At 54.2% G+C, this 9,051-nt stretch overlaps 1 long non-coding RNA gene across 1 annotated transcript; it reads right to left on the bottom strand.

Annotated features, from left to right (window-relative positions):
• Positions 1-3,930: 3,930 nt before the first annotated feature.
• On the bottom strand, positions 3,931-6,507 carry LOC118354488 (uncharacterized). The gene is made up of 3 exons (XR_007410063.1): positions 6,298-6,507; positions 5,347-5,691; positions 3,931-4,640 (listed from the first exon to the last, which is right to left on the bottom strand). It is a non-coding gene; the product is annotated as an uncharacterized LOC118354488 (long non-coding RNA).
• Between the last annotated feature and the right edge of the window lie 2,544 nt (positions 6,508-9,051).

Here is a 9,051-nt window from a genome sequence, read left to right as displayed (position 1 = left end):
ACGGCAGGAAAGTAATAGGAGTCGGGTTGATGTTGCTTCTATAACACGTCTCAGCTGCCCTTCACCGGAAGAGATGTCTGCTGGTTCCTCTCAAAGAGGACTGGAGTGGGAGTCAGGGCTCTCCTGCCGCCTTCTAGCCATGGGACAAAGGACAACATTGATGCTCAGGGCTCTGCTGAGCCATAATGAAGGGATTGGAAGAGAGCAGGGGTTTTTCAAATTGTGCTCCAAGGAAGCATGGGGTCGCCCCAGAAGTGCCTCGGGGGATTCAAAAGGTAGGGTGGGGAGAACTTTGGAAGAATGGGAGAAATGCTCATGGTATGTGGGGGGAAGGGATCCCCAGAGTCGCAGTTGCCCACCCTGCCCTCAGTAGGAAGGGTGACTCTGAGCCTCACAGCCAGGGCCAGGCTCAGCATCGTGCCTGCCCCTGGGTCTAACACTCTGGCCATGCACGATGTATCCACACTGAAGATGACAGCCGGACCCCGCCAGGCACCAGGCACTGTGCTAATCCCTTTGCAAGCACGTGTAGCAGGCACCCATCTCACACAGTCCATAATTCAAGCGTGTAAGAATAGGACTTTCTTTACTTTCTATGACTCAGTCTCATTTTCATTTTGGGTACCCGTGCCACAGGTGGCCACGTCTTCAATGGCGGCAAGTTTCATGCCATCTTCCCCAGGAAGACGTCCCAGTTCCCATGGGTGGGAGTGGGGTTGTCCTTAGAGACAAGGCATCCAGGGAGACTCCCATGTCACGAGTCCACTCGATCACCACAGAAGTGCCTGGTGATCCTATCTGCGTGATCCCTCCAATCTGGAAGGAGGATGGAGGTCTCTCCGCATTGGGCCCACAGGGCACCAAAGACCCTCGTGCTGCTTCCACAGCCTGAGGGGACAGGGGAGCTCCCGATGGGGCTGCGGAAGACCATGACCTCTTCTTGCCCACTTTCCTTCCTGTGGGCTCTCCCCCGGAGGGAAGGCCCAGGTCTTCTCTACTCCCAGATCCTGGACCTCAGGTGGAGCCATGGTCCTTCCTCAGGACCCAGCCATGACACTTCGCTCACTGCCTCCTCCTCCTGGATGCTCTGCTGGTCACCCTCCTCTTCCTCCCTCCCAGGGAGTGCCTTCTGGTCGGTGGGGGTGGGGCCTCCTTACTCACTCAGGATGTTTTTCTCCTACATCTGTTCCCTTTGCGGGTTCCCCCACAGTCAAGGCTTTTGCACACAAAAGTCCGGAAGAGACTCCTTCTATTCCCCTTTGCTTCCCCCTGTCACATCCTCTCCCTGAGGCAATGAGCTGGAGGAGGCTGGCTGCAGGAATGGGAGCAGGGTGGGGAAGGAAGGAAATGCAGTGGGGAAAAAATATCAGTCGATTTTCCAAAATGGTACGTGGTGGATGGTAGGTACCTCACTGATGCCGGAGCCTAAGCACTACTGTTATGCACGCTTTGTATAGACGAGGAAACCAAGGCTCTAGAAAGAGTTAGCGATGTGCCCAAGGTATGCAAAGGGGCCTTGCTGTCCTTGGAAGCTGGTCTCTGCCGAGTAGATACCTGTAACCCCAAGCTGTGCTTCCTGCTGGGCACCTGCTCTCCTGCCTCTTCTGGGCCTACAGGAGCAGCGTCCACGGGATGTCTGGGTATCCCCAATGCCTGCTGACTCCTGCAGGCCCTGACATGACCCCAGGGTTGCACCCACTTCAGAGCCCAGCCCACAGGCATTCCAATACCATTTTTTTTAAAGATTTTATTTCTTTATTCATGAGTGGCACAAAGAGAGGCAGAGACACAAGCAGAGGGAGAAGCAGGCTCCCTGTGGGAAGCCCGATGCAGGACTCGATCCCAGAACCCCAGGATCCCGCCCTGAGCCAAAGGCAGACACTCAACTGCTGAGCCACCAAGGCGCCACCCTCCAAACCCCCATCCCCTCCCTCCCCACCCCCCCTCCCTACCCCTCCAAACACCGTTTTTCTTAAGGAGCAGATACTTGATCTGACTGGGATGGCCAGTAATTAATAAAACAAATATTAGCTATTATTATGTATAACCTCCTTGGAGCCTCATGACAACCTAGTGAGCAAGCTAACATTCTGTTTAAGAGGCAAAACCCTTTAACCAAGGTCCTGGACGAAGTGCCTGCACTGAACCCGTCTGGCTCTTTGGTGGGAGCTACGTCCACCACTTAGCAGCATCCAAACATGCGCCTCTTGGAGTTGTCCCTCCTCATGATTAAGGCCATAAAGCTGCCCCCTCGATGGTCCTGGATAAGGGAGGGTCATCACCCCACATCCCATACCCCTCACCAAGCTCTTCCCTTTCTGGAAGCCTTCATTTTCCATGACCTTCCAGTAAGGGTAAGCGCTCAGAAACAGGACCCTTGGTCCCCCGGGTCAGAGAGAGTCTCTTTCAGCCCTAGGGGAGGATCTTCCTACCCCATCCTGCCTGACTCGGAGACTTTGCAGACTAATGAGGTTCAGCATCCCTCACTGGCCTCAGACTACAGAAAAACCAGGTGTGCAGACTCGGAGGGAGAGTTGGCAATTACAAGGCAGGGAGCAAGGGGAGATGGGGAGGGCTGCTGCCACCTGACCTCCCTTACACATCCCAGGGGCCTCTCACATGCTCCTGATAGAGCTTCCTAACCACCCTGTGGCCCTGGTGACTGAGAACCTGGAGTCTGGACTTGCCTTCTGGCCACAGCACCCAAAAGACTCTGCCACATCCCCCTCCTACTTGGGGCTACAGCCTCTAATTAGACCAGAGTTGAGGAGCTCAGCACTTTGGGGAAAGCCTTCCCAGGCCTGGGGGAATGAGGACAAATAGGGATTGAAACCTCGCCCTTCCCCTACTTCTCTCCCCATTTCCATCAAACTCCCAGAAAAGGATCCAGTGTTCCCAATATACTCTGTGGCTGGACTGGGACAGGGGCCTCCCAGGCCCCCCAGACAGGATGCTCCTGGCCCAGCTGCAAACCCACCCACCTCTCTGCCATACAGGCACCCTTCACACCCCCTCCCCATCTTGCCAAGGCCAACCTGCCCTGGAGGACAGCCCTCCTCACCATCAGTCAGGACTAGTCTGGCCCTCTCCCACTAAGCATCAGTCCCAAATCACACCCCTCCAGGCTGCGGGGCCAGGCAGGGCAGCACAGCAATGGCAATAAGCAGGAGGGATTGGAGGTTGGGAAGCACACTGGCTTCTGTGACCCAGCTCTGGCCTACTGTTGCCAAGTCTTCTGATTTTTTCAGAAAAACTAGAAATCTAGATTTGTAAAAGATCTCAAATTCAAGTACCAACTATGAATCAAAATTAAAACAAAATGAAACAAAGCAAAAATTACTGCTTGCGCCTATTTAAAAACTTTTGTTCCATCAGCTACCAGTTGAGAACCTCAGGAGGAAGAGCCCCCACCCTTGACACCCCCAACCCCGCCTTGACCAAAGCACTAGCTGGCCCTTTTATCCCTCACAATGGCCCTCAACCACTCCTCTAGAAAATTCAGTGGACTCTGAGAGTGGGGTCCAGTCCCATCCCTCCCTCTCTTGGGCACTCCATGTGATCCTGTGGATTGCCCTTGTCGAAGAATGGCTTCTCCTTGACAGAAAAGGAAGGCGCTGCTTCCCCACCTGCCAAGGGAGATGGCTCAGGGAGCAACAGATCCCGCCATCATCTTTGTCTGCCTAGGTCATCTCGGGGAGCATCAGGACCCACAGCCCAGGATCTAGGGCTGCCTGTCTTCTCACTGTAAGCACAGGGCCATCAGGACATCAGTCCCGGGCCTGGCCAGGGACAGGAAATACTTCCCCTTTGACTGGAGAGTGGTATAAGGAACCACATGCCAGGAATGGGGGGTGAAAATGCAGCCCAGCCCCATTGACACACAGAACTCTGTCCATCCAAGGTAGGCAGGGTGGCAGGCCTTCTGGGGGTGGGGTGGGGGGGCTGGTGCACTGACTGTCAACACCCACCACCTCTACTCTGGCTGGGAAGGTAGACACAGAGGTCAGAGGGGTCAAGCTCCATCCACTGGCCCAACTCACCCGAGGCCCCGGGAGAGCCCCACGCTGGAAGACTGGGCTCCTGGCATAAAGGATGCTGGTCTGTTTTCAGGAAGCCTGGAAGCTCAGGTGAGACATGTGAACACATGGGAGGGCCCTGCAGTTCCTAATAGAAACCCAAACCCCTCAGATCAGGAGCTAGAGCTCCTTCCAGGAGAGCAGAACGGAAGCGCACCGCTGGTGAACAGACATCATCTGCTGACATTCCAGATCCTTACAAACAAGTGTTCAAGGGAGGATACTTGGAGATAACTAAGGAGACAGGTTTTAAGCACTCTGACCCAAGAGAAAAGTCTCAGTGTGCCTTCTGATGGGATCTTTAGGATGCTGATGACACAGCCACTCCCTATCCCTTCTGCAGGTCCTCCGAGACTCCTAGTGTCATCTTTGAATATCCTTCAGTGCATTTTCCTTCTGCAGGACATTTTGTAACTCAGACTGGCCTTCCTTTCTGTTAGTCAGTCAACAAATATTTATGGAGCCCCTCCAAATGGCCAGTGGGCTAGTCTACTCGGCACAGGTTTGTCCATCTACCCATCCCAGCATCCTGGGCCCTCTTTTTGGACACGTCCCACCAGTCACCTGCAGAGAAGACACATATGGTTTTGAAGCCTGCAGTCCTCCACCTTCTGCAAGCCCCAGAAAGCTCTAGAATCTCAACCCTCCAGCCACGGGAGGCAGCTGGGAGAGCTGGCTGAGCTGTTCACGAGACGCTGTCAGCTGTGCAGGGCTGACATCTGGGAGTGCCCATCCAGGAGGCCGGGTACTACTCAGTCCTGGACACAGGCCCTGAGGAGCCCCAGGACTGCCACCTCCATGGGGTCTTTGGAAAATGTTCCACCATTCTGTCCTCCTTGACCAGCCCTTGGCTGCTCTGGCCACATGCCAACCCCTGTCTTGGCCCCTCTCACGTCTTTCAGTGCCTGGAGCTTTTTGCCCACTTGGGCTTAGAACCCACTGAAGAGCCCTTCATCCCTCACAGTGCTGAGCTCTGATGCTGATGTGGCGCAACAAAAGGTGATCCAGAGTCTGTCACCCTTGGAGGACCTGCTTCCATTCCCCAAGGCTTTACTACCCGGGCCTCAAGATCAGATTTAGAGCATCTGGAAGAGCCACTGCCTCCAGGAATGGTTAGCAGGGCTGCACCCACTTGAGGAATCCTCAGGAACAACAGGAATGGACCCTGGGGGTGGGGAGAACTTGAGGGGGGGGCGGGGTGGGAGGGCACATGGTCTCCATGCCCCTTGGGCCCAGGACCAGATGCAAGAGCTCTTGCCTTGATACTTACTGGCTGGCAGCATCTTGGGGCCTCCAGAGCCTCAGCTTCCTCATCGACAAATGGGAGAAGGTCTGGAACAGTGGGCCAGACCTTGGTGGGGGAGCCAGACAGGCCCGATTGCAACCCCAGCTCTGGGCCGAGATCTTGGGTGAGTTCCTTACCTATCCAACTCGCAGATGTACCATCTGTAAAGGGGGAAGGGTAACAGTACTCGCCCTCTGTGGCTGTTGACAAGGCTACAGGGAAAGTACATAAAGTACCTGGCAGAGAGCAGGGCTCAGTAAGCAGGAGTTCTCATCCTTCGCGGGCCTGTTTCGGGGATTAAGTCCAAGGAGATAATGTGTGTGCAATGGCCTGGTGAAATACGGTGTACAAATGGTAGCAATCACCACATACTGGTGTGTCCTCCTCTCCCTGGGCCTCATCCTCCTTCTCCCTTTCTCTGTCTCGTTTATTTTTCCTTCTCTGCCTTAATCTCCTCTGGGCCCCAGTTCCTTCAGTAACCCCCCTCTTCCCCTCCCATCCCCACAGCCTTTAGCCAACCTCCCACCCCAGTTCCAACTTCCCTGCTCCTGAAACTACAAGGGTTCCCCACTGTCCCCCAGAGTCAGGAGCACCACCCGGTCCTCCCGGTTTACCTCCCTTCCCCGGCCCAGAGCAGAGCCGCTTCCCCCCACCCCCAAGTAGCTCTCCCACTCCCTCCCTGCACACCCACACCCACTCGTGGCCTCCTCCCCACTTCACTCACACCAGCCCCCAGCCCCGGTGCTCCTGGGGGCTGACTGCTCTCTCCACAAATACAATCCCACCCATCCTCCAAGACCCAATTAAATTCAAATCCCTGAATCATCAAATATGTTTTCATCAGCTACTCTGTGGCAGAGGCTTTTGACAGGCTTTTCTCCTTGGGAGGATCACCTTAAAAATGTAGCCATGGTTTTCTAAGTGCTGTGACCTTACCTGCCCCAACTGACTTATTCCACTCAGCATAATACCCTCCAGTTCCATCCACATTGAAGCAAATGGTGGGCAAATGGTGGAGATTCATCTTTTCTGGTGGCTGAGTAATATCAGAGAGGGACAATCATCATATGATTTCAGTCATATGTGAAATATAAGAAATAGTGAAAGGGATTATAAGGGAAAGGAGGGGAACTGAGTGGGAAAAATTAGAGAGGGAGACAAATCATGAGAGATTCCTAACTGGGAAACAAACAATGGATTGCAGAAAGGGGGGTGGGTGGGGGTAGGGGGTAGCTGGGTGATGGGCACTGAGGAGGGCACTTGATGGGAGAAGAACTGGGTGTTATACTATATGTTGGCAAATTGAATTTAAATTTTTAAAAATTAAAAAAGTAAAAAGAAAAGAAACTTACCTACCCTTTCTGAGCCTACCTTGTAGGGTAGTTGTGAGGATTGAATTAAAATAGTGGTTTGTAAAGTCTCTGGCATAGTGCCTAGTGTGTAGAAAATGATTAATAAATAGTATCTACTTTTGTTATCCTGGTTCTGGGACGTACAGAAGCCACACAGACCAGCTGGGACTGTTAGACTTTTACTATGTATTTAGTGATCCTTTGGTTAAAATCAATGTCCACTTACTCAGCAAGCGCCCGACCAGGCTTCCAAAGCTCCATGTCACAGTATCCTCAGAGGTCTGGTCATTCAACTCTCATTTATAATTGTCCCATCTGTGCAGGGAGCTGTGCCAGGCGTGGGACAGAAGTGGCCTGCAAGGTGGCACAGCTGGACAGGTTCACAGGACAAGTGGGGAGCAGCTAATGAGGGCCCAGGCCCTCAGGCTGGCCCAGAACATTCGGTACACTGGGACACACCCTCAGATCTACCCACAGGGCCTGCCCTATCACCCCTCGGGCCTGTCCCTTCTCAAGGCCCCAGCTCATTCTCTGTCCCCTGGCTCTCCCTACCCCAGCCACCCCAGCCTCCTTTCCATCTGGTCAACAAGGACAGCTCTGGCCTGGCTCAGCCTTTGCGCACACTCTTCTGTCTGCCCAGGTTACGCCGTCCAGCCCACACACCTCCAAAGGTGGAATATTCTCTGCTGGAGCCCACCTCCTGCCAACCAGGGGGGGATGCTCAGCTTTCTTTTACGACGTTATGAGGAAAGGTCAGGCGGGGTATGAATCCAGCTCTCTCACCTCCCAACTGACCTTGAGCAAATGGCAGCCCCTCCCCTGCACCAAGGAGCACTGTGACCGCACAGGTGAGGGCCTCCAGCCCGGGCTGGGGATCTACAGACAGTGGCTAATGGTGAGAGACACAAACACACCCTCCTACGGAGGCCGGAAAGGCAGGTGGGAGTCAGATGACTGGAATGCCAGGCAAAGAGCTGGTCCTTTAGCCCAAGCCAGAGGGGAACAGGTGGCATTGAAGAAGGTCAGTGGGGGTCTGGGCAGGATGGACTGGTGGAAAGAGCAGCCTCTAGCCAAGCTCTGTCCAACCTATGGTTCGTGGGCCCTTATCTTCCATACCAGGTAAGGGCAGAGCCCAAGCCCCGCACCTCTGAACTCCTTGAAGCTGTAAGGCAGGCGGGGTACATAGGAGGCCTCAGCAAAGATCTGTCTCCCGGATGCTTCGGTGGCTTGGTTCTCAGCAGGCCACTTGGCATGAGCTTGCAGCATCCCTAAGTTTCATTGCCTAGCATCCCTCCCAATTAAAAACACAGTACTGGCTCCCTGCAACCCCACTCCTCTGCTCCCCTCAATTAGATTATGTCTGTAAAGCCCCCTGGAGCTAAGTACACTATAAAATAAAAGTCATTTCTATTAGATCCAGGTTGAGGGGGCTGCGAGGAGCCAGGCGAGGGACAGGGGCTCCGGGGGGTCTGGGCCAGCTGACCTGAGCGAATGTGTCTCACAGCCCAGATGCTCTGAGTCAAAACTGATGGCTGCTGCTGGCTCCTTGGAGTTATGAGGAACCAGGGAGGGCAGAGTTGGCTAAGATTTGAGCTTGTTGAATGCTTGGGACTATTCATTTGATATTTGTAGTTGGAGTAAGCCCAGGGCACGTTCCACTGAGCCACTTTTAAAATTTATTTTTCAGGGGGGCGCCTGGGTGGCTCAGGCAGTTAAGCGTCCAACTCTTGATTTTGACTCAGGTCATGATCTCAGGGTCATGGGACGGAGTCCCACGTGGGGCTCCACACTAGGTGTGGAGCCTGCTGGAGATTCTCTCTCTGCCCGGCCCCACCCAAAATAAAATTATTTTTCAGGCCATGTGAATTTAATGATTGAGGTTCCCCTGGTTCTCACTTGTTTGTGTTTGTTCGGGTCTGTTCTCTGAGATGCCTGCTCAGAAGGGGCTGAGATGTTTCAGACTCAGCTACAGGGCTCCGCTGCCTGGAACCGGCCCCCGCAGCTGGGCAGTTCAGGGTCTCCGGATACTATGAAGCACACTCCTCTTGCCCATCCTCCACTTTCAACACATCGCTCTTCTCTTCCCGTACTGGCCTGTGAACATCAGAGTGGCTTTTTATTCCTGTGGGCCGGGGTCCCCCTATGGGGCACAGCACACGGCAGCAGGAGGCAAACGGGTTCTGGGTGATCCAGCCAGCAGGCCCCCTGCAATGGGGGTCTCTCAGATAATCCTGATCATGGCCCGAGTCGCCCGCACCCCTGTCACCCCGTCCCTGTCGGCAAGCTCACACCCACCACAATCTCCCATCACTTGTCTCCAAACTCCCACCCTCAGAAA

The sequence above is a fragment of the Canis lupus genome, chromosome 4 (assembly GCF_003254725.2).
Source record: "Canis lupus dingo isolate Sandy chromosome 4, ASM325472v2, whole genome shotgun sequence".
Taxonomy (NCBI): Eukaryota; Metazoa; Chordata; class Mammalia; order Carnivora; family Canidae; genus Canis; species Canis lupus.
This window is presented reverse-complemented; position numbering and strand designations above follow the sequence as displayed.